The sequence below is a fragment of the Dermacentor variabilis genome, chromosome 6 (genome assembly GCF_050947875.1).
Source record: "Dermacentor variabilis isolate Ectoservices chromosome 6, ASM5094787v1, whole genome shotgun sequence".
Classification (NCBI taxonomy): Eukaryota; Metazoa; Arthropoda; class Arachnida; order Ixodida; family Ixodidae; genus Dermacentor; species Dermacentor variabilis.
Genome location: NC_134573.1, coordinates 132,234,892 through 132,258,610, shown reverse-complemented (window position 1 = coordinate 132,258,610; position 23,719 = coordinate 132,234,892). Strand labels below are relative to the sequence as shown.

The following is a 23,719-nucleotide window of genomic DNA, read 5'->3' as shown; positions in this document are numbered from 1 at the left end:
AAGCGCTAGTTCATCGCAGACATCACTCCCCACGTATGTACTGACCCCGATTAACGCGTGAAATACACGAATAAGCTCAACAAATTTTCTCGGAAAAATGAAAAAACAGTAAGCCTATAGCCCATGGAAATTTTGTTTCGGCCAGGTCGAATAATTTCTATCTAAAGCGCTAGTTCATCGCAGACATCACTCCCCACGCATGTGCTGACGCCGATTAACGCGTGAAATACACGTATAAGCTCAAAATAATTTTCTCGGAAAAATGAAAAAACGATAAGCCTATAGCCCATGGAAATTTTGTTTCGGCCAGGTCGAATAATTTCCCTCTAAACGCTAGTTCATCGCAGACATCACTCCCCACGCATGTGCTGACGCCGATTAACGCGTGAAATACACGAATAAGCTCAAAATAATTTTCTCGGAAAAATGAAAAAAAATTAAGCCTATAGCCCATGGAAATTTTGTCTCGGCCAGGTCGAATAATTTCTATCTAAAGCGCTAGTTCATCGCAGACATCACTCCCCACGTATGTACTGACCCCGATTAACGCGTGAAATACACGTATAAGCTCAAAATAATTTTCTCGGAAAAATGAAAAAACAGTAAGCCTATAGCCCATGTAAATTTTGTTTCGGACAGGTCGAATAATTTCCCTCTAAAGCGCTGGTTCATCGCAGACATCACTCCCCACTTATGTGGTGACCCCGATTAACGCGTGAAATGCACGAATAAGCTCAAAATAATTTTCTCGGAAAAAGGAAAAAACGGTAAGCCTATAGCCCATGGAAATTTTGTTTCGGCCAGGTCGAATAATTTCCCTCTAAAGCGCTAGTTCATCGCAGACATCACTCCCCACGCGTGTGCTGACGCCGATTAACGCGTGAAATACACGAATAAGCTCAAAATAATTTTCTCGGAAAAATGAAAAAACAGTAAGCCTATAGCCCATGAAAATTTTGTTTCGGCCAGGTCGAATAATTTCCCTCTAAAGCGCTAGTTCATCGCAGACATCACTCCCCACGTATGTGCTGACCCCGATTAACGCGTGAAATACACGAATAAGCTCAAAATAATTTTCTCGGAAAAATGAAAAAACAGTAAGCCTATAGCCCATGGAAATTTTGTTTCGGCCAGGTCGAATAATTTCTATCTAAAGCGCTAGTTCATCGCAGACATCACTCCCCACGCATGTGCTGACGCCGATTAACGCGTGATTTACACGTATAAGCTCAAAATAATTTTCTCGGAAAAATGAAAAAACAGCAAGCGTATAGCCCATGGAAATTTTGTTTCGGCCAGGTCGAATAATTTCCCTCTAAAGCGCTAGTTCATCGAAGACATCACTCCCCACGAATGTGCTGACGCCGATTAACGCGTGAGATACACGAATAAGCTCAAAATTATTTTCTCGGAAAAATGAAAAAACGGTAAGCCTATAGCCCATGAAAATTTTGTTTCGGCCAGGTCGAATAATTTCTATCTAAAGCGCTAGGTCATCGCAGACATCACTCCCCACGCGTGTGCAGACGCCGATTAACACGTGAAATACACGAATAAGCTCAAAATAATTTTCTCGGAAAAATGAAAAAACAGTAAGCCTATAGCCCATGAAAATTTTGTATCGGCCAGGTCGAATAATTTCCCTCTAAAGTGCTAGTTCATCGCAGACATCACTCCCCACGCGTGTGCTGACGCCGATTAACGCGTGAAATACACGAATAAGCTCAAAATAACTTTCTCGGAAAAATGAAAAAACAGTAAGCCTATAGCCCATGAAAATTTTGTTTCGGCCAGGTCGAATAATTTCCCTCTAAAGCGCTAGTTCATCGCAGACATCACTCCCCACGCGTGTGCTGACGCCGATTAACGCGTGAAATACACGTATAAGCTCAAAATAATTTTCTCGGAAAAATGAAAAAAACAGTAAGCCTATAGCCATGAAAATTTTGTTTCGGCCAGGTCGAATAATTTCTATCTAAAGCGCTAGGTCATCGCAGACATCACTCCCCACTCGTGTGCAGACGCCTATTAACGCGTGAAATACACGAATAAGCTCAAAATAATTTTCTCGGAAAAATGAAAAAACAGTAAGCCTAAAGCCCATGAAAATTTTGTTTCGGCCAGGTCGAATAATTTCCCTCTAAAGCGCTGGTTCATCGCAGACATCACTCCCCACTTATGTGGTGACCCCGATTAACTCGTGAAATGCACGAATAAGCTCAAAATAATTTTCTCGGAAAAATGAAAAAAACAGTAAGCCTATAGCCATGAAAATTTTGTTTCGGCCAGGTCGAATAATTTCCCTCTAAAGCGCTAGTTCATCGCAGACATCACTCCCCACGTATGTGCTGACCCCGATTAACCCGTGAAATACACGAATAAGCTCAAAATAATTTTCTTGGAAAAATGAAAAAACGATAAGCCTATAGCCCATGGAAATTTTGTTTCGGCCAGGTCGAATAATTTCCCTCTAAAGCGCTAGTTCATCGCAGACATCACTCCCCACGCATGTGCTGACGCCGATTAACGCGTGAAATACATGAATAAGCTCAAAATAATTTTCTCGGAAAAATGAAAAAAACGATAAGCCTATAGCCCATGGAAATTTTGTTTCGGCCAGGTCGAATAATTTCCCTCTAAAGCGCTATTTCATCGCAGAGATCACTCCCCACGCATGTGCTGACGCTGATTAACGCGTGAAATACACGTATAAGCTCAAAATAGTTTTCTCGGAAAGATGAAAAAACGATAAGCCTATAGCCCATGGAAATTTTGTTTCGGCCAGGTCGAATAATTTCCCTCTAAAGCACTAGTTCATCGCAGACATCACTTCCCACGTATGTGCTGACCCCGATTAACGCGTGAAATACACGTATAAGCTCAAAATAATTTTCTCGGAAAAATGAAAAAACGATAAGCCTATAGCCCATGGAAATTTTGTTTCGGCCAGGTCGAATAATTTCCCTCTAAAGCGCTAGTTCATCGCAGACATCACTCCCCACGTATGTACTGACCCCGATTAACGCGCGAAATACACGAATAAGCTCAAAATAATTTTATCGGAAAAATGAAAAAACAGTAAGCCTATAGCCCATGGAAATTTTGTTTCGGCCAGGTCGAATAATTTCCCTCTAAAGCGCTAGTTCATCGCAGACATCACTCCCCACGTATGTGCTGACCCCGATTAACGCGTGAAATACACGAATAAGCTCAAAATAATTTTCTCGGAAAAATGAAAAAAAAAACAGTAAGCCTATAGCCCATGGAAATTTTGTTTCGGCCAGGTCCAATAATTTCCCTCTAAAGCGCTAGTTCATCGCAGACATCACTCCCCACGCATGTGCTGACGCCGATTAACGCGTGAAATACACGAATAAGCTCAAAATAATTTTCTCGGAAAAATGAAAAAACAGTAAGCCTATAGCCCATGGAAATTTTGTTTCGCCCAGGTCCAATAATTTCTATCTAAAGCGCTAGTTTATCGCAGACATGACTCCCCACGCATGTGCTGACGCCGATTAACGCGTGAAATACACGTATAAGCTCAAAATAATTTTCTCGGAAAAATGAAAAAACAGTAAGCCTATAGCCCATGGAAATTTTGTTTCGGCCAGGTCGAATAATTTCCCTCTAAAGCGCTGGTTCATCGCAGACATCACTCCCCACTTATGTGGTGACCCCGATTACCGCGTGAAATACACGAATAAGCTCAAAATAATTTTCTCGGAAAAATGAAAAAACAGTAAGCCTATAGCGCATGGAAATTTTGTTTCGCCCAGGTCCAATAATTTCTCTCTAAAGCGCTAGTTCATCGCAGACATCACTCCCCACGCATGTGCTGACGCCGATTAACGCGTGAAATACACGAATAAGCTCAAAATAATTTTCTAGGAAAAATGAAAAAACAGTAAGCCTATAGCCCATGGAAATTTTGTTTCGCCCAGGTCCAATAATTTCCCTCTAAAGCGCTAGTTCATCGCAGACATCACTCCCCACGCATGTGCTGACGCCGATTAACGCGTGAATTACACGAATAAGCTCAAAATAATTTTCTCGGAAAAATGAAAAAAAAAACAGTAAGCCTATAGCCCATGGAAATTTTGTTTCGGCCAGGTCGAATAATTTCCCTGTAAAGCGCTAGTTCATCGCAGACATCACTCCCCACGTATGTGCTGACCCCGATTAACCCGTGAAATACACGAATAAGCTCAAAATAATTTTCTCGGAAAAATGAAAAAACAGTAAGCCTATAGCCCATGGAAATTTTGTGTCGCCCAGGTGCAATAATTTCCCTCTAAAGCGCTGGTTCATCGCAGACATCACTCCTATGCACGCGCTGACACCGATTAGGGCGTGAAATACACGAATAAGCTCAGAATAATTATCTCGGCAAAATGGAAAAAACGGTAAAGAACTGTGAAGGAATTTATACACAGTTTCACGAAAAGGAATACGAGCAGGCCGTGAATCGGGATCATAGTAATATTATGCCATTCGAGAGCGCCAAATACTTGAAGCACATTAACATTAATAAATAAAATGGAACTCTATCATAGTTTTTACTGGGTAGATACCGTATTCTACTGGGGTCAAGTGGGAATTGTGTCATTGTCGTCGTTTGCAATACGTACCAAAGATGCAACCTATATAAACCATGAAGAAAAACATGATCTATCTTTTGTGGTAATTTGAGCATAGGGCAGTGAAATCCCCATTGAAATAATTAGCCCTTTCCCTGTAAAACATTTTGACTGGTAACGTTCCAGTGTGTAATTAAAAAAATAAAATGTTTTCGCCGCTGACGCAACATGCATTTCCTTTACCCTCTTTGACAAGTCCCTTCCAGGGCCTCCACTGTAGAAAGCTCTGCACACGAGCTCCGGCAAAACGTCCCACACCTCCCCATACAATTTCTTTTTATTTGTTTTTCATTGTAGATAAATATTTATTTGAAAACTCGTGGCGAGAAACATCACATGTGCGATATCTCCAATGTAACCGAAAATGTCTTCCGAGATGTTTTCGGTTGTAACAACAGTTCAGCATTGCGCGCGAGGCTTATTTGGCAAATGGTGCATAAAAAGGATTGTTGACGTCAGAAAGGAACAAATATGTGTTAACCCGTTGCCAAGAAAGATGTCCCAGGCCCAATACACGATCGTCCACTCTTCTAAATAAATTAGTCCGGGTGCACCTGTCCTATTGAGCAGCCCACGCGAAAGTGCGAAAACTTGATCTAACTTCTGTGCGTTGAGTCTTTGACAATGTAACACTTGGATCACATACCACAGCCTACTAATAAAGAACAGGTTGCACGGGGTGGCTCTAAGAAAAATCGATGTCTTTTATTTTCACAGTTCCACCTTTTCACGCATATGATGCATCGGCGCTCTCCAATATGTCTCGTGATCACGATAGGATTCTTGAGGTACACCTAAGTACTTTGTTGGGGTCGTCGCCCAGGATACGCTTGCAAAATGGTCAGGCGTTGGTTGTCGCGCTCCGTGCCAGAGCCCCAGTGGCTTGGGAAAGTTCACTGTGCTGCCCGAGACTCCAGAAATCTGCAACATATTCGACAGGCTAAGTTATACCTTCCTGAATAATTTAAGAAAAAAAAAACGTGACATCTTCCGCATATGCCAGCAGCTTAATTTGCGCAGCTGCAACCGATAGCCAGGAATTGTCTTTCTTTCATGATATTTAAGCACATCGTCTAGATTTAAATACAAAATAAAAGAGGGCTGTCAAACGCTGCACACTAATCGGTTCTCCCATGCTCTGGTTAATGATCAATCGGGCGATAACATCCGAGAGCAGCGATTGCCTAGCCAACGCCTCACGAAAATCTTCCACCCGGTACGGGCGGGCCCTAATATCCGCGTGCAAAAAAACAGTATTTAAAACTAAACGCCCGGTTGGGAGACTTGGCAGAACAACCTGGAAGTCGGTTTCCTGTTCAATAGCCCTGTTACCGCAGCCAGAACTGGCCGCTGAAGCCGCTCCAACGGAGCCCGTCATCATACGTCCGTCACGATTGGTGGCCGGAAGCAGAATCCGTTGCGCCACCGAGTCCCGACAGAAGTGCTATATTCGCGCCTTTGTCCAAGCTGGATGCAGTATATGGTTATGCAAAAGAACGATCGGGGCGCGTTCTCAGTGCAGATGACGCTCAATGCCAATCGCAATAATGTAGCCGACTGACAACCAGATGAGGATATAATGCGTTATCGGAAGGAAAAAAGTTGCCGACCCGGACGTGATTTGAACACGCAACCTTCTGATCTGGAGTCAGACGCGCCACCGAGTCCTGACAAAAGTGCTATATCCGCGCCTTTGACCAAGCTGGATGCAGTATATGGTTATGCAAAAAGAATGATCAGGGCGCGTTCTCAGTGCAGATGACGCTCAATCCCTATCGCAATTATGTAGCCGACTGGCAACCAGATGAGGATATAATGCGTTATCGGAAGGAAAAAAAGTTCCCGACCCGGACGTGATTTGAACACGCAACCTTCAGATCTGGACTCAGACGCGCTACCGTTGCGCCACCGAGTCCTGACAAAAGTGCTATATCCGCGCCTTTGTCCAAGCTGGATGCAGTACATGGTTATGCAAAAAGAAAGATCGGGGCGCGTTCTCAGTGCAGATGGCGCTCAATGCCTATCGCAATAATGTAGCAGACTGGCAACCAGATGAGGATATAATGCGTTATCGGAAGGAAAAAAGTTGCCGACCCGGACGTGATTTGAACACGCAACCTTCTGATCTGGAGTCAGACGCGTCACCGTTGCGCCACCGAGTGCTGACAAAAGTGCTATATCCGCGCCTTTGTCCAAGCTGGATGCAGTACATGGTTACGCAAAAAGAAAGATCGGGGCGCGTTCTAAGTGCAGATGACGCTCAATGCCTATCGCAATAATGTAGCCGACTGACAATCTGATGAGGACACAATGCGTTATCGGAAGGAAAAAAAGTTGCTGACCCGGACGTGATTTGAACACCCAGCCTTCTGATCTGGAGTCAGACGCGCTACCGCAGCGCCACCGAGTCCTGACAGAAGTGCTATATCCGCGCCTTTGTCCAAGCTGGATGCAGTACTTGGTTATGCAAAAAGAACGATCGGGGCGCGTTCTCAATGCAGATGGCGCTCAATGCCTATCGCAATAATGTAGCAGACTGGCAACCAGATGAGGATATAATGCGTTATCGGAAGGAAAAAAGTTGCCGACCCGGACGTGATTTGAACACGCAACCTTCTGATCTGGAGTCAGACGCGTCACCGTTGCGCCACCGAGTGCTGACAAAAGTGCTATATCCGCGCTTTTGTCCAAGCTGGATGCAGTACATGGTTACGCAAAAAGAAAGATCGGGGCGCGTTCTAAGTGCAGATGACGCTCAATGCCTATCGCAATAATGTAGCCGACTGACAATCTGATGAGGACACAATGCGTTATCGGAAGGAAAAAAAGTTGCTGACCCGGACGTGATTTGAACACCCAGCCTTCTGATCTGGAGTCAGACGCGCTACCGCAGCGCCACCGAGTCCTGACAGAAGTGCTATATCCGCGCCTTTGTCCAAGCTGGATGCAGTACTTGGTTATGCAAAAGAACGATCGGGGCGCGTTCTCAGTGGAGATGACGCTCAATGCCTATCGTAATTATGTAGCAGACTGGCAACCAGATGAGGATATAATGCGTTATCGGAAGGAAAAAAAGTTGCTGACCCGGACGTGATTGGAACACGCAACCTTCTGATCTGGAGTCAGACGCGCTACCGTTCGCCACCGAGTCCTGACAAAAGTGCCATATCCGCGCCTTTGTCCAAGCTGGGTGCAGTACATGGTTATGCAAAAAGAAAGATCGGGGCGCGTTCTCAGTGCAGATGACGCTCAATGCCTATCGCAATAATGTAGCCGACTGACAATCTGGTGAGGACACAATGTGTTATCGGAAGGAAAAAAAGTTGCTGATCTGGACGTGATTTGAACACGCAACCTTCTGATCTGGAGTCAGACGCGCTACCGTAGCGCCACCGAGTCCTGACAGAAGTGCTATATCCGCGCCTTTGTCCAAGCTGGATGCAGTACATGGTTATGCAAAAAGAAAGATCGGGGCGCGTTCTCAGTGCAGATGACGCTCAATGCCTATCGCAATAATGTAGCCTACTGACAATCTGATGAGGACACAATGCGTTATCGGAAGGAAAAAAAGTTGCTGACCCGGACGTGATTTGAACACGCAACCTTCTAATCTGGAGTCAGACGCGCTACCGTATAGCGCCACCGAGTCCTGACAGAAGTGCTATATCCGCGCCTTTGTCCAAGCTGGATGCAGTATATGGTTATGCAAAAGAACGATCGGGGTGCGTTCTCAGGGGAGTTCAGATGACGCTCTATGCCTATCGCAATAATGTAGCCGACTGGCAACCAGATGAGGATATAATGCGTTATCGGAAGGAAAAAAAGTTGCTGACCCGGACGTGATTTGAACACGCAACCTTCCGATCTGGAGTCAAACGCGCTACCGTTGCGCCACCGAGTCCTGACAAAAGTGCTATATCCGCACCTTTGTCCAAGCTGGATGCAGTATATGGTTATGCAAAAAGAACGATCGGGGCGCGTTCTCAGTGCAGATGGCGCTCAATGCCTATCGCAAGAATGTAGCCAACTGGCAACCAGATGAGGATACAATGGGTTATCGGAAGGAAAAAAAGTTGCTGACCCGGACGTGATTTGAACACGCAACCTTCTGATCTGGAGTCAGACCCGCTACCGTTGCGCCACCGAGTCCTGACAAAAGTGCCATATGCGCGCCTTTGTCCAAGCTGGATGCAGTACATGGTTATGCAAAAGAACGATCGGGGCGCGTTCTCAGTGGAGATGACGCTCAATGCCTATCGTAATAATGTAGCAGACTGGCAACCAGATGAGGATATAATGCGTTATCGGAAGGAAAAAAGTTGCTGACCCGGACGTGATTTGAACACGCAACCTTCCGATCTGGAGTCAAACGCGCTACCGTTGCGCCACCGAGTCCTGACAGAAGTGCTATATCCGCGCCTTTGTCCAAGCTGGATGCAGTACATGGTTATGCAAAAAGAAAGATCGGGGCGCGTTCTCAGTGCAGATGACGCTCAATGCCTATCGCAATAATGTAGCCGACTGACAATCTGATGAGGACACAATGCGTTATCGGAAGGAAAAAAAGTTGCTGACCCGGACGTGATTTGAACACCCAGCCTTCTGATCTGGAGTCAGACGCGCTACCGTAGCGCCACCGAGTCATCACAGAAGTGCCATATCCGCGCCTTTGTCCAAGCTGGATGCAGTATATGGTTATGCAAAAGAACGATCGGTGTGCGTTCTCAGGGGAGTTCAGATGACGCTCTATGCCTATCGCAATAATGTAGCCGACTGGCAACCAGATGAGGATATAATGCGTTATCGGAAGGAAAAAAAGTTGCTGGCCCGGACGTGATTTGAACACGCAACCTTCTGATCTGGAGTCAGACGCGCTACCGTTGCGCCACCGAGTCCCGACAAAAGTGCTACATCCGCGCCTTTGTCCAAGCTGGATGTAGTACATGGTTATGCAAAAAGAAAGATCGGGGCGCGTTCTCAGTGCAGATGACGCTCAATGCCTATCGCAATAATGTAGCCGACTGACAATCTGATGAGGATACAATGCGTTATCGGAAGGAAAAAAAGTTGCTGACCCGGACGTGATTTGAACACGCAACCTTCTGATCTGGAGTCAGACGCGCTACTGTTGCGCCACCGAGTTTTTTTTCTTTATTTCCGAAGTTCACATGAGGAACAATAAGTCACAAACGATGAAGCACTTCAGCTACGCTTGAGCTGAGGCGAGCAAAGTTAAAATTTCTTCAAACTCACTAAATCATCCAGAAGTGTTACCCACTGAGGTGGGTCATGCAGTGCCCGGATACATTCGCCAAGGTAAGCAGCGCTTTCAATAAAGTTTTCACGTGCACTGCGCGTATTAACATCTGCATGCCTTACTTGCATTCGTGTTTTCCACAGACTGTGGAGGCCAAGAAGCATGAACAAGTCATACGGTACATCTTCGTGATCAACCGGTAAAAACCTGATACCATAAGGGTCTAGTGGTAACTCTTTCTTTATAGTTCTCTGTAGGACGTCCCAGTGGAGTATCGCGTCCCAGCAGTCCAGAAAAACGTGTTCGACTGTCTCCGGCCTCTTACATAACAGACAGTTCGTTGTCCAAGGGACAAAGATTCCCTTTTCTTGGAGCCACGTTTTGACAGGTAATGTATTAGAGTGTAACTTGAAAAAGAATGTTTTCACGCCTGGCCTAACTGGCATCTTCTTCACTCGCTTTAAAATATTCTGCCCTGGGCCTCCACGGTAAGGCGCACGGTACAATGGCACCGGCAGCATCCTATCCACAAGATCTTTGTACAACTTTTTCTTGGGAACACTGTACAAATAGTCTGGGGAAAAACGCACTTCTAAAAACTTACATGAAAACACAACCTCGCACAAAAATCCGGTTACAGCACCGCACATGTTTTCACCAGAGGACACTATGTTTTTGGGAGTAGCCTCTGCAATCGGACTTGTATAACCGTTCTTAAGAAGATGTCATTTTGATCACGAAAGAAAAAAAGCGTGATACCACTTGACGCAAAAACAAATGAACCAGTCGAAGGCCTCCACCCTTCAGTTAAAGAAACAGGTTCGTCCTCCTCGTTTTTTGCCAGGTCGAAGTCGAAAGAAACACGGAAAATATACGATGCAATTTTTGAATAGAGGTCCGCGAAGCACACAGCACATTCATGAGGTACCATATTTTTGAAAAGAGAAAAACATTGCAGACAAAGGCACGTGAGAAAAATTGATAGATTCCTTCCTTGCCACGCTCCCCCTTTCTCTCTCGCCCTTAACATCTCTTCGTTCCAAAGTGGGCTGGGATCGCGATAACATTCTAGGGGCACACCAAGGTATCGCGTTGGCATGGGAGACTACTGCAGCCGTGAGAAAAATTGCGGTGTAATATCCCATTCCCCGTGCCAAAATCCAGAGCTTTTTTCCCAGTTTACTTGACACCCAGTCTGGTTACAAAACCTTTCCAGAATGTTTATAACTTCACAATTGCTTTCTCTGTTTGTGCAAAATACCGCTATGTCATCCGCATACGCAAGAAGTTTCACCTGAGGAAATTGCAGCTTGAAACCCGTGACGTAATCACTGTTGATAATGGCCAGACATAAAGGCTCTAGATAAGCTGCAAAAAGCAGGGGAGAGAGCGGACAACCTTGCCTCACCGAAGAACGCACTGTGAGGCGCTCAGTAAGGTCACCATTAACTATAATGCGTGTCATACAGCTTGCGTACGCCATTTTTACTCCTTCTACTATTACGCTACCCAGGTTAGCATGCTCTAGAATGGAGAAAAGAATGTCATGTGAAACGCGGTCGAACGCTTTGGCCAAGTCCAGCTGTATCATAGCTACCTGGCTTCCAAGCGCGTCAACACATTCCAATACGGTTCTGGCCACATGTATATTTGTTGCAATGCTGCGAACTTTGATGCCACAGGTTTGATGCGGCCCTACTAATTTGTCGATTACACTATGAAGTCGTCTTTCTAGTACCTTCATGTACACCTTGTAGTCAACATTAGTGAGGCTGATAGGTCTGTAGGAACCAACTAACATTCGTTTCTCTGGATCATCAGACTTGGGAATAAGTACAATGTGTGAAGTACCAAAGGACAATGGTACTTTTTTTACGCTCATAGGCTTCTGTTATCACTTGTAACAAGAACTGAGAAACATAATGTTTAAAGGTTTTATAGAAGGCAGCGTTCAGCCCATCTGGCCCCGGAGCTTTTCCAGACGGAAGATTATCTATTGCTTTCTCGATCTCTTCCAAAGTAATAGGCAATTCAAGACGCTCTCTTACATCATCGTCGAGTGTTGGCATTAGTCGTAGGAAATGACCTTCAAACCCTTGCGCATGCTCGCGCCTATTGCTAAAAAGTTCAGCAAAGTATTCCGTAATAGCGTGCTGAATCTCACTAGGGTCGCTTGTAATGTGCCCCTCGTATCTTAATTGCCTGATTTCCTTCTGGCAAGCGTACCGCTTTTCATCTGATAGCGCCCGCTTTGTAGGCGCTTCGCCTGCCCATAAGTTATCGCTCCTTGAGCGTATTATTGCTGCTCTGTACCTGTCAGTGTCAATTGTTTCGATCTGGCACTTCACGTCTTTTATTTCTTTACTAAAATTTCCTGGCTGATTTGTTTCCATGCTAACCAAGCACTCGAGTTGTTCGCTAAGTTCCTTTTTTCTTTTTCTTTCTGTTTATACCGAATTGCGCTACTTTTTTTCTATAGCTTTAAGCTTCACTCGTTCTTTGAAACTTTCCCATTCAACGGTAAAGCAGTCCGCTTGCTCAGCTAGTACACCATCAAGATCGCTTTTAATTTCTTTTACAAATCCTTCATCGTCTAAAATTTTTCTCATTTAGTTTCCAAAGGTACCAATTAAAGCGTGATTTCCTTCCCTTCGTTCCAAAAGTCGCGCTCACAAGGCAATGATCGCTAAACGACACAGGTTTTACGTCATAGGCTGTGCATAGTGGCACGAGATCAGCAGAAACATACAGCCTATCTAATCTTGCGTGACTGTCGCGTTGAAAGTGTGTCTAATCAAGCCGTGTTCCAGCCGAAAACGTCCTCCAACGTCCTCCAATAAATAATCGCGCACAAGTTCAATCAAGAGTTCCGCGCTCTTATCCCTCACTGGTCTACACTTCACTCAGTCAGTAGCAGCAAAGACGCAGTTAAAGTCTCCCAATAGAAGCAGCACCTTGTCACAATTCAAGTACGGCTCAATGGAATCCAAAAAACATTTACGTTCACTTTCAACATTGGGGGCATAAACACATACAAAGCGCCAGTGTAAGCTTGAAAAAGAAAAAATCAACAACCAAGAGGCGGCCACTTTCACATGCAAATATAGACTCCACTCTTATACCTAGTGTGTTGCGAATGGAGAGAAGGCATCCACCCGATGTCCCAACGGAGTGACACACACACACTTCAATGTTGGCGCGGAAAGTGGGCACCATGCGGTCAGCGTGTTCTTGCGACTCTATCTTTGATTCTTGCACAGCTATTAGGTCAAGGTCATTATCAATGAGCAGGCGATTAAGCTGACATTGCCGCCTTCATGCTCCCAGCCCTCTAACATTCAAAGTTGCTACACGCAATGGGGCTCTTAGCTCAACTACCATACGTTTGCGTAATAAAAAGGGGCGCGCTCCGCATGATGCCTACCTCTGTCGACCATGTGATTCTCCCGACTGATGTTCCGCAATGACGTTCGGGGCGTCTGTCTGGCCACCCAAAGGATTGTCTGGTGTTTATCTCGAAGTGATCTGAGGCACTTCCTCGTCGCATCCTCCACTTTGCATGCGCGCAAACTCGAAATGTCAGCCAAAAACACTGTGTCGGTCGACACACAACCGACGCTGACATTCCACAGAACACAGAAAAAAAAAATTACGGAGGCGGTTTACCCGCCTTCCGTGACTCGGCCAAGAGGTTTGGCTGCGGCTTCAACGACGAACGTCGACTTCCTGTCGTTTTTGGAGGCGGCTCCCCACTGCTACTACCACCAGGCTGCAGGTTCTCTCCGGCGCTCTCTTCGCGGGACCGTTTTCCAGCGGTTAGGGCAGCCGCTTCATCGTCGGCGTCCATGGCGTCGGCAATGCGAGGCTCCACGCAGTCCGGGGTTTTCAGCGAAACTTTCGTAGTGGCCACCGCACTGTGACCGCTGTCGCTTTGGGGGCCACGCTGCGCTAGCTGAGATGCCACCACTGCAGGAGGCGTCAACGTTGTCGTTGTCTTCTGCTTAACCAGAGGCGTAAAAGAAGGCCCATCTTTCGTCCCCGTTTTCCCAGTTGTCCTCGCTGCCTCTTCTGCGTCCGCCTCATCCATCAAATGCTCCGAGGCATCTTCACTGGTTCCAGGGCCGGCGATGCTCGCATAAGTACGGGGGCACTCACCGTCTTCGTGACCGAAACGTCGACAAGCTCCGCATCGCGGCACCTTACACTCCCGACGAATGTGTCCCGTACCTCGGCAGCGAAGACATAACGGAGGCCTTCCAGGCACAACGACGAGTGCCAACTCACCCCCAACGTTAAGCTGGTGCGGCAAGTCGTCCAGTTTAACGCCAGCTTTCAATTTCAGCGTAACCATCCTGCTCGTTGAGCCTTTCTCTGACACGCCGTGCACACGCCAGCACTCCCGGGCCACCTCGGAGACCTTTCCGTACGGTGCAAGCACGACACGCACGTCCTCGTCCGGCATGGTGTGAAGCAGCCAATGGAGCTTGAGACGTACGTCCTGGTTCGCTGGGTCAATAACCAAGCAGCGGCGTTCTTTCACGCGCAGCTCACCGACGCCTGCAATCTTCTTAACGGCATCCGCATCCTTCAGCGTGATGGCCCAGACATGGCTCATCCGATACGCCCCCAGGGCGATAACATCCGAGAGCAGCGATTGCCTAGCCAACGCGTCTCGAAAATCTTCCACCCGGTACGGGCGGGCCCTAATATCCGCGTGCAAAAAAACAGTATTTAAAACTAAACGCCCGGTTGGGAGACTTGGCAGAACAACCTGGAAGTCGGTTTCCTGTTCAATAGCCCTGTTACCGCGGCCAGAACTGGCCGCTGAAGCCGCTCCAACGGAGCCCGTCATCATACGACCGTCACGATTGGTGGCCGGAAGGAGAATCCGTTGAGCCACCGAGTCCCGACAGATGTGCTATATTCGCGCCTTTGTCCAAGCTGGATGCAGTATATGGTTATGCAAAAGAACGATCGGGGCGCGTTCTCAGTGCAGATGACGCTAAATGCCAATCGCAATAATGTAGCCGACTGACAACCAGATGAGGATATAATGCGTTATCGGAAGGAAAAAAGTTGCCGACCCGGACGTGATTTGAACACGCAACCTTCTGATCTGGAGTCAGACGCGCCACCGAGTCCTGACAAAAGTGCTATATCCGCGCCTTTGACCAAGCTGGATGCAGTATATGGTTATGCAAAAAGAATGATCAGGGCGCGTTCTCAGTGCAGATGACGCTTAATCCCTATCACAATAATGTAGCCGACTGGCAACCAGATGAGGATATAATGCGTTATCGGAAGGAAAAAAAGTTGCTGGCCCGGACGTGATTTGAACACGCAACCTTCTGATCTGGAGTCAGACGCGCTACCGTTGCGCCACCGAGTCCCGACGAAAGTGCTACATCCGCGCCTTTGTCCAAGCTGGATGCAGTACATGGTTATGCAAAAAGAAAGATCGGGGCGCGTTCTCAGTGCAGATGACGCTCAATGCCTATCGCAATAATGTAGCCGACTGACAACCAGATGAGGATATAATGCGTTATCGGAAGGAAAAAAAAGTTGCTGACCCGGACATGATTTGAACACGCAACCTTCTGACCTGGAGTCAGACGCGCTACCGTGGCATTTTTTTTCTTTATTGCCGGTTTGCAATACATACAAATATGAACAAAACACTGCGAGAAAGAATTTTAAAAGCGTCTGCCACTCTGAGGCTGACGCGAGGTATATAAAAGCACTTCAGAGATGCCGGCTCATCTAATACTGAAATCCAGTCATTGTCCTCGTTTCTTGCCTTGTACACTTCCCGCATGAGGACCATGCTCTCAATAAAGTTTTCCCTTGAAGACTGAATATTAATATGCTCATGACGTATCGCCATTCGTGTTTTCCATAGACTGTGTAGACACAATAACATCAACATATCATGAGGGACTCCATCGTAATTTGATGTAGGGAGAAAACGGATTCCGTATGGCGTCACCGGTAGCTCCTTCTTTAATGTTCGTTGCAAAATGTCCCACAAGAATACTGCGTCTGGGCAGTCCAGGAACATGCGCTCTATGGTTTCTGGTTTTCTGCATATTAAACAGTTTACTGACCATGCTACAAACAAGCCTTTTTGTTCGAGCCATGGCTTAACCGGTAACGTTTCGCTGTGAAGTTGAAAGAAAAAGGACTTGGCTGACGAGCGCACCGGCATCCGCTTTACCCTTTTTAACACATTTCCTCCATTTTCTATAAAAAACTTCGTCCTATATATAGGTGTAGGCAGCAATGTGTCGACAACATCTTTGTAGAGTTTCTTTCGCTTAACTCTGCTTAAATACTCTAAAGAAAAACGTGTGCACAAGAATTGGTACGCCCACACAACTTCACGCAGGAAGCCCTTGATAGTTGTTCTCGCTGGTCGTGTTGACACAATATAATTTGGTAAAGCGTCACTCAGACGCTCCTGAAACACAGTTAATAAAAATACATTTTGTTGATCGCGCAAGAACATAAAACGTGAAACCACTTGCTTCAAGAACAAGTGAGCTATGCCTAGGCCGCCTCGTTTAACCGATTTGAACAAATTGGTGCGGCTGGTACGTTCCCACACAGATCCCCAGATAAATACGGCAAATTCCCGGTGCAGTTTTTGTATGCTCGTTCTTGATGCGCATATGGCCTGTAGCACGAGCCAAATCTTGGCGACGAGAAAGAGGTTGCATACGGTTGCTCTCGCAAACATGGAAAGGTCCCTCCCACCAAATTGTTTTGTCTTTTCCTTCACTTCTGTGCATTGCTCTTTCCGGTAATCTTTCGTGTCCCGAAAATGCTGTAGCGGTACACCGAGGTACCTCATAGGGGTAGTCGTCCACTGTACACTTTCCATTTCACTGGGAAAATGTTCCCAAACCCCATGCAATATGCCTACTGATTTTCCCCAATTAATGACACTTCCTGACATTTTACAAAAACTTTTAGCCACATCAACCGCTTTATTAACGCTTTCTTTATCCCGGCAGAACACTGCTACGTCACCTGCGTATGCTAGTATATTTATTTCACTCATGCCTACCCGATAACCTACGATTTCACTACACTAAAGTACCTTTAAACAAGATGGCTCTAAATATAGTGCAAAAAGCAAAGGTGACAAACAGCAACCTTGTCTCAAAGAAGATCGGATTTGTATAATTTCTGATAATGTATTATTAATTATAATCTATTTGATCATAACACAGTTTAACACCTTCTAGTAACGTACATTCAACGTTCACAGGTTCAAGTATAAGAAAAAGGATTTTATGCGCCACCCTACGAATGCCTTTTCAAGGTCCAACTGTAATATTGCCACCTTCTCTGAAAAGGCATCACAACACTCAAGGACCGTCCGTACTACATGAATGTTTGTCATAATGGACCGTCCTTTTATTCCACACGTTTGGTGTGGTCCAACTAACTTCTGTATGACCGACTGTAGTCGCCTCCCGAGAACTTTCGTAAATATCTTGTAGTCTGTATTTGTAAGGCTAATGGGACGATATGCCAGGACCGAGAGTAGAATTTGAGGGTCTTGACTCTTTGGCATTAATACCACATGGCTCTCACGAAACGAAGGTGGTAGAACTTGTTTCTCATATGCCTCATTAATTAACTGATGCAAAATTATTGCCATTTCCTTTTTAAACGCCTTATAAAAAGCGGCGCCTAATCCGTCAGGCCCTGGCGCTTTACCTACAGCTAACTCATTTATTGCTTGTTCTATTTCTGCGATAGTAATTGGCTGCTCAAGGTTCAGCCTTGCGTCCTCATCCAACTTTGGAAGAAGCGTTAAAAATTCACTATCGAAACCTTTCGAGTGCTCGCGTTTACTGCCTAACAACTCGCTATAATATTCATAAAAGGCGCGCTGAATGTGTTGTTTTTCATGTACAATTGCGTTTCCATATGTGATGGCCCTTATCTCCTTTCGTGAAGCGTAGCCTTTTTCGTCCGACAGAGCTCTTTTGGTCAGTACTTCACCGCACCATAATCTTTCTGCGCGCGCTCGTATGACTGCACCTCGATATTTCTCTTGATCGCCGCTTTCTAACTGAGCTTTTACTTCTTTTATTCCCTTCGCAAAGCTACCTGGGCAAGCACCTTCCATTGTTAAGTAGAAGTTAAGCTGACACTGCAACTCTTTTTCTTTTCTTTGTTCCTCCCGTCGTAAAGTGCATGATCTTTCCATTGCCATTAACTTCGTTTCCTGCTTGAAACATTCCCATGCTTCTGCAATACTTTGATGGTCCTTTTCTAATAGATTCTGAATATGATCTTTAATTTTCTGAACAAAAACATCATCATCTAGTAGTTTAGCGTTTAATTTCCACAATGCCCAATTAAATTTTGGTTTTCTAGGGCCCAACGCAAACATAACTAAACAGTGGTCACTATATGACACAGATTTTACCTCATAGTTGTTACACATTGGAATCAAATCAGCAGACATATACACTCGGTCTAATCGTGCGTGGCTGACTCCTTGAAAATGCGTGAACCTTGTATTCGTACCATTTCCCATGATATGGCCCACATCTACCAGATTCACTTCGCCAACAATTTCGGCTAAAAATTGCGCGCTTGCGTCGTGAACCGGCGGGCTTAGCCCTCTGTCCTCAGCGTAACACACACAGTTGAAATCCCCCATCAATAAAATGTTGGTTTGACAAATTAATTGGCTTTTAAGGCATTGAAAGAAAACCTTGCGTTCATATTCCTTGTTAGGTGCGTACACACATATCGCTCGCCACTTCACTGCTCCAATAACAAAGTCGCACACTATTTGTCGTCCATTAACATCACTAACCAAGCTTTCAATAACTACGTCCAGAGAACTGCGAACAAAAAGGGCGCACCCACCAGACCTCCCTACACAATGTGACACACACACATAATACCGTGGCCGAAAAGTCGCTACCATACGTTCCGTTCCTTCACTTTCGATTTTAGTTTCTTGCACTGCGATAATGACAAGATCGGTTTCCATGAACATCCTGCTTAGTTGGTACTGTTTACGTTTAGAACCAAGGCGCCTTACATTTATACTTCCAACACGTAACGCGACATTGGTGGAATTAATTATGTTATGAAGAAGGAAAAGACCGGTCATGGCCTACATTCACTGCACATAACTCGCTGCACACTCACGTTTACCGGCATAGCGCAGCGAAAACCCTCCTCTGGACTGTCGCTGTTGGATGCCATATCTATAAATTTCCATCGCGAAACTTGCGTCTTGTTACAGTCATCCGCTACCCCGCCGTTCCCCCGCACACCCCACTCCCCCCACCCCACAAAAAAAATAAATAAAAAGAAAACGGAAAGCGTCTGTGGGCACATTCTCATGCTATGTCAGTGTTGCCGCCGACGGTTTCCTATCGGGCGGCACATTCGGCGTCGGCTTCAAAGTCGGTCGCCGTACGTTGGTTGTCTTCAAAGGCGGCTCGCTTTGAACCGCTTTGATTTTTCCTGGTTCGCCGTCATCGCTCTCCTCAAGGGACCTCTTCGGCGCCGTACCGCTTGGGCCACTGGTGTCCATAGGGGTTGCCTTCTCCGCTTCTGTCTTCTTTTTGTCTTTGCTGCTGTCCTTTGTGGCGACCTTAGTCACTGCGTCCTTGGCAGACTTTTCCGCGTCCGCCTCTGTTCTTTGCACTTTATCGTCCTTTCCATGCTTGACAGTGCTGCTGGCCCCGTCAGGCATAGCGAGGACTTTTGCCTTTGAGCCTTGCGTAGCGTCGGACCCACCAGCTGCTTCCTCGGCATCAGCGGCATCCATGACGTGCTCTTGTAATACCTCGTCAGACTTTGCGGGGCCTGCGATGCTCGCATACGTCCGCACACACTGGCTGTCGTCGTGGCCAAAGCGCCGGCAAATAGCGCAGCGCGGTACGCGACAATCCCTCCTGATATGTCCCGTGCGGTTGCATCTCAAGCATAAGGGAGCCCTTCCAGGGGCTACGAGAAGTGCCATCATACCGGCTACTCGAAACTGATGTGGCAGATCCTCAATGGTCACGCCCGCCTTCAGCTTCAAGGTTACGGTGCGCGTTGTCGAACCTTTGTCCGTGATGCCTTGCACACGCCAGCGTTGTCTGGTCACGTCACCGGCTTTTCCATAAGCTGCGAGCGCCGCGCGGACGTCCTCGTCTGGGACATGGTAAATGAGCCAGAAAACCTTCTCGCGTATCTCCTGGTTAGCCGGATCCAACACTAGGCACCTTCTTTCTTTTACCTCAGCTTCGCCACACGCCAACATTTTTTTCGTAGACTCCGAGTTCCTGAACGTAACCGCCCAAACGTGGTTCACCTGGAAGGCCCCCAAGGTGACAACCTCGGGCAGTACTCCCAGACGAGCCAGCATGTCCCGGAATTCTTCGGCGCGAAAAGGTCTTGCCGTCACGTCCCCGTGAAGGAATACAGTATTCAAAACGCAGGGTCCTGTAGGCAATTGCGGCAAAATAACTTGGTATTCTTTGTCTTCATCGCCAATAAACCTGTTTCCGCGGCTCGGCTGAGCCGCAAACACCGCCCCACCGGAGCAAGTCATTCTGCGTCCGCACCGAACGGTAGCCGGAAGTAGAATGACGCGCTACCGTGGCGCCACCGAGTCCTGACAAAAGTGCTATATGCGCCTTTATCCAAGCTGGATGCAGTATATGGTTATGCAAAAGAACGATCGGGGCGCGTTCTCAGTGCAGATGACGCTCAATGCCTATCGCAATAATGTAGCCGACTGACAACCAGATGTATAATGCGTTATCGGAAGGAAAAAAAGTTGCTGACCCGGACGTGATTTGAACACGCAACCTTCCGACCTGGAGTCAGACGCGCTACCGTTGCGCCACCGAGTCCCGTCAGAAGTGTTATATTCGCGCCTTTGTCCAAGCTGGATGCAGTATATGGTTATGCAAAAGAACGATCGGCGCGCGTATTCAATGGAGTGCAGATGTCGCCCAATGCCTATCGCAATAATGTAGCCGAGTGGCAACCAGATGAGTATATGATGTGTCAGCGGAAGGAAAAGAGTTATTGACCCGGACGTGATTTGAACACGCAACCTTCTGATCTGGAGTCAGACGCGCTACCATTGCGCCACCGAGTCACGGCGAAACTGCTATATCCACACCTCCGTTCAACCTGTCTGCAGTATATGGTTATGCAAAAACAACGATCGGCGCGCATATTCAATGGAGTGCAGATGTCGCCCAATGCCTATCGCAATAATGTAGCCGAGTGGCAGCCAGATGAGTATATGATGTGTCAGCGGAAGGAAAAGAGTTATTGACCCGGACGTGATTTGAACACGCAACCTTCTGATCTGGAGTCAGACGCGCTATCGTTGCGCCACCGAGTCACGGCAAAACTGCTACATCCACACCTCCGTTCAAACTGTCTGCAGTATATGGTTATGCAAAAAAAAAAAAAACGATCGGCGCGCATATTCAATGGAGTGCAGATGTCGTCCAATGCCTATCGCAATAATGTAGCCGAGTGGCAACCACATGAGTATATAATGTGTCAGCGGAAGGAAAAAAGTTATTGACCCGGACGTGATTTGAACACGCAACCTTCTGATCTGGAGTCAGACGCGCTACCATTGCGCCACCGAGTCACGGCGAAACTGCTATATCCGCACCTCCGTTCAACCTGTCTGCAGTATATGGTTATGCAAAAAGAACGATCGGCGCGCATATTCAATGGAGCGCAGATGTCGTCCAATGCCTATCGCCATAGTGTAGCCGAGTGGCAACCACATGAGTATATAATGTGTCAGCGGAAGGAAAAAAGTTATTGACCCGGACGTGATTTGAACACGCAACCTTCTGATCTGGAGTCAGACGCGCTACCGTTGCGCCACCGAGTTTTTTTTTTTTTTTATTGCCGGTCTTCGACACAGTATACGACAAAAGTACACAAAATATATAGTGCGCCAGAAAGCACAAGTGGCCTAGCGGCCACTGAGGCCTGGCGTTGTCATCTTTAAAATTCCCGGAGCTCTACCAAAGGCTCCAGCGTTGACAGCCATTCAGGAACATCTGTTTGCACTTTCAAAGTCTCCAGGAATCTGTGTACGCCTTCGCGAAAATACATACGTGTTGGTCGCGCGTCCGGATCACAAATATAGCCAGCCGATAATCATAAATTATCGGTTGGCAGGTACCGTATCCCGTGAGAGTCTAGCGGTAATTCTTTTTTAATGGTTCTTTGGAGCACGCCCCAGAAAAATACCCCTTGCCAGTAATGAAGAAAACCGTGGTCTATTGTCTCAAGCTGCTTGCATATAAGGCAGTGGGAACCACACGGTAGAAATAAACCCCTTTCCTCTAGAAAGGACTTAACAGTTGAAGTTACAGTGTGTAACTTGAAAAAGAAAGATTTGGCTCCCGGCGACACCCGCATTTTTTAAACTCTTTTTAGAACATTGCAACCTGGGCCTCCAGAGTGTATGATCCTGTACAAAGGCACTGGAAACAGCGCTTCGCAAACATCCCTATACAATGTTTTCCTTTTAACGCTACTCAAATACTGCATCGAAACACGTACACTTAGAAATTTGACACTTTGAACAATTTCTCTAAAGAAATCACAAACACTTCTTGAAATACATTGCGTTGTAACAACATACTCAGGCAAAACTTCCCCGAGTCTTTGTTGACACACGGTGCGCAGGAATGGGTCTCTAACATCACGGAAAAATAAAAACCTGTTTACAATCTGTCGCACAAGCAAATGTCCCAGTCCTAAACCACCGGCCTTCACCTGCCGAAACAAGTTCGTGCGGCTGCACCTCTCCCATGTGGACGCCCAAACAAAGACAGCAAATACACGGTGCAGCTCCTGCACGTTTACTCGGGAACAATGTAGCACTTGCATTGCATACCACAACTTACTAATAAAAAAATATTGCACACCGTAGCTCTTGCGAACACTGATAGATGAGCGCTTGTCCATTTGTCCGCTTTTTCTCGCGTCTCTTGCAGCTGCGCTCGCCAGTACGGATCAGTGTCTCTATAAAGTTGCAGCGGCACCCCCAAGTACTTCGGAGGCGTTGTCACCCAAGCCACGTTGGAAAAAGTTTCTGGAGTTGAAGGCCATTCTCCGTGCCAAAATCCCAGGCACTTATCCCAATTCACCCGACTTCCGGTTAGCTCACTGAAGCACTGCACCCTTTCAACTGTTTTACTAACACTTTCCTTGTCCCTGCAAAGAACTGCAACATCGTCTGCATACGCAAGCAATTTCACTTCGGTTGCTTGTAGTCTAAATCCATGCATTTCATCGCTTTGCATTATGTTCAGACACAGTGCCTCAATATATATATATCAAACAACAGGGGGCTGAGGGGGCAACCTTGGCGCACCGAACGTCGTACGGTTATGGGGGCCCCCAGCAACTTATTAACAAGTAGCCTCGTAGTGCAGTTACGGTACGCCAAGCTCACTCCCTTCCGGATGACCGAACCTATGTTGATGTAGTCCAGGATGCAAAACAAAATACAATGTGGCACACAATCAAATGCATTTTCCAAATCTAATTGTAGTAGTGAGACACGTGCATATGTGGCGTCACAGCATTCAAGTACACACCTCGCCTTGTGAATGTTGTAAACGATGGAACGGCCTTTGATCCCACACGTTTGATGAGGGCCAACTATTTCGCCTATAACACTCTGTAATCTGCTGGCAAGAACCTTCATGTAGATTTTGTAGTTACGTTTGTCAGAGCGATAGGTCTGTATGACGATACCTGCTTAAGTTTATCTAATTTGCCGGTTTTCGGAATAGTTACA

At 46.5% G+C, this 23,719-nt stretch overlaps 16 non-coding genes across 16 annotated transcripts; all 16 read right to left on the bottom strand.

The window, feature by feature from the left end:
* Positions 1–6,483: 6,483 nt before the first annotated feature.
* Positions 6,484–6,555, bottom strand: TRNAW-CCA (transfer RNA tryptophan (anticodon CCA)). The gene has a single exon. It is a non-coding gene; the product is annotated as a tRNA-Trp (tRNA).
* A 423-nt stretch (positions 6,556–6,978) lies between these two features.
* TRNAW-CCA (transfer RNA tryptophan (anticodon CCA)) lies at positions 6,979–7,050 on the bottom strand. Its single transcript has one exon. It is a non-coding gene; the product is annotated as a tRNA-Trp (tRNA).
* Positions 7,051–7,473: 423 nt separating this feature from the next.
* On the bottom strand, positions 7,474–7,545 carry TRNAW-CCA (transfer RNA tryptophan (anticodon CCA)). The gene has a single exon. It is a non-coding gene; the product is annotated as a tRNA-Trp (tRNA).
* A 670-nt stretch (positions 7,546–8,215) lies between these two features.
* On the bottom strand, positions 8,216–8,289 carry TRNAW-CCA (transfer RNA tryptophan (anticodon CCA)). The gene has a single exon. It is a non-coding gene; the product is annotated as a tRNA-Trp (tRNA).
* Positions 8,290–8,469: 180 nt separating this feature from the next.
* On the bottom strand, positions 8,470–8,541 carry TRNAW-CCA (transfer RNA tryptophan (anticodon CCA)). The gene has a single exon. It is a non-coding gene; the product is annotated as a tRNA-Trp (tRNA).
* Positions 8,542–8,717: 176 nt separating this feature from the next.
* TRNAW-CCA (transfer RNA tryptophan (anticodon CCA)) lies at positions 8,718–8,789 on the bottom strand. Its single transcript has one exon. It is a non-coding gene; the product is annotated as a tRNA-Trp (tRNA).
* A 174-nt stretch (positions 8,790–8,963) lies between these two features.
* On the bottom strand, positions 8,964–9,035 carry TRNAW-CCA (transfer RNA tryptophan (anticodon CCA)). The gene has a single exon. It is a non-coding gene; the product is annotated as a tRNA-Trp (tRNA).
* Positions 9,036–9,211: 176 nt separating this feature from the next.
* TRNAW-CCA (transfer RNA tryptophan (anticodon CCA)) lies at positions 9,212–9,283 on the bottom strand. Its single transcript has one exon. It is a non-coding gene; the product is annotated as a tRNA-Trp (tRNA).
* Positions 9,284–9,463: 180 nt separating this feature from the next.
* Positions 9,464–9,536, bottom strand: TRNAW-CCA (transfer RNA tryptophan (anticodon CCA)). The gene has a single exon. It is a non-coding gene; the product is annotated as a tRNA-Trp (tRNA).
* Positions 9,537–9,711: 175 nt separating this feature from the next.
* Positions 9,712–9,783, bottom strand: TRNAW-CCA (transfer RNA tryptophan (anticodon CCA)). Its single transcript has one exon. It is a non-coding gene; the product is annotated as a tRNA-Trp (tRNA).
* Positions 9,784–15,214: 5,431 nt separating this feature from the next.
* On the bottom strand, positions 15,215–15,287 carry TRNAW-CCA (transfer RNA tryptophan (anticodon CCA)). Its single transcript has one exon. It is a non-coding gene; the product is annotated as a tRNA-Trp (tRNA).
* Positions 15,288–20,708: 5,421 nt separating this feature from the next.
* TRNAW-CCA (transfer RNA tryptophan (anticodon CCA)) lies at positions 20,709–20,780 on the bottom strand. Its single transcript has one exon. It is a non-coding gene; the product is annotated as a tRNA-Trp (tRNA).
* A 179-nt stretch (positions 20,781–20,959) lies between these two features.
* TRNAW-CCA (transfer RNA tryptophan (anticodon CCA)) lies at positions 20,960–21,031 on the bottom strand. Its single transcript has one exon. It is a non-coding gene; the product is annotated as a tRNA-Trp (tRNA).
* A 180-nt stretch (positions 21,032–21,211) lies between these two features.
* TRNAW-CCA (transfer RNA tryptophan (anticodon CCA)) lies at positions 21,212–21,283 on the bottom strand. The gene has a single exon. It is a non-coding gene; the product is annotated as a tRNA-Trp (tRNA).
* A 186-nt stretch (positions 21,284–21,469) lies between these two features.
* TRNAW-CCA (transfer RNA tryptophan (anticodon CCA)) lies at positions 21,470–21,541 on the bottom strand. Its single transcript has one exon. It is a non-coding gene; the product is annotated as a tRNA-Trp (tRNA).
* A 180-nt stretch (positions 21,542–21,721) lies between these two features.
* On the bottom strand, positions 21,722–21,793 carry TRNAW-CCA (transfer RNA tryptophan (anticodon CCA)). Its single transcript has one exon. It is a non-coding gene; the product is annotated as a tRNA-Trp (tRNA).
* Positions 21,794–23,719: the final 1,926 nt, after the last annotated feature.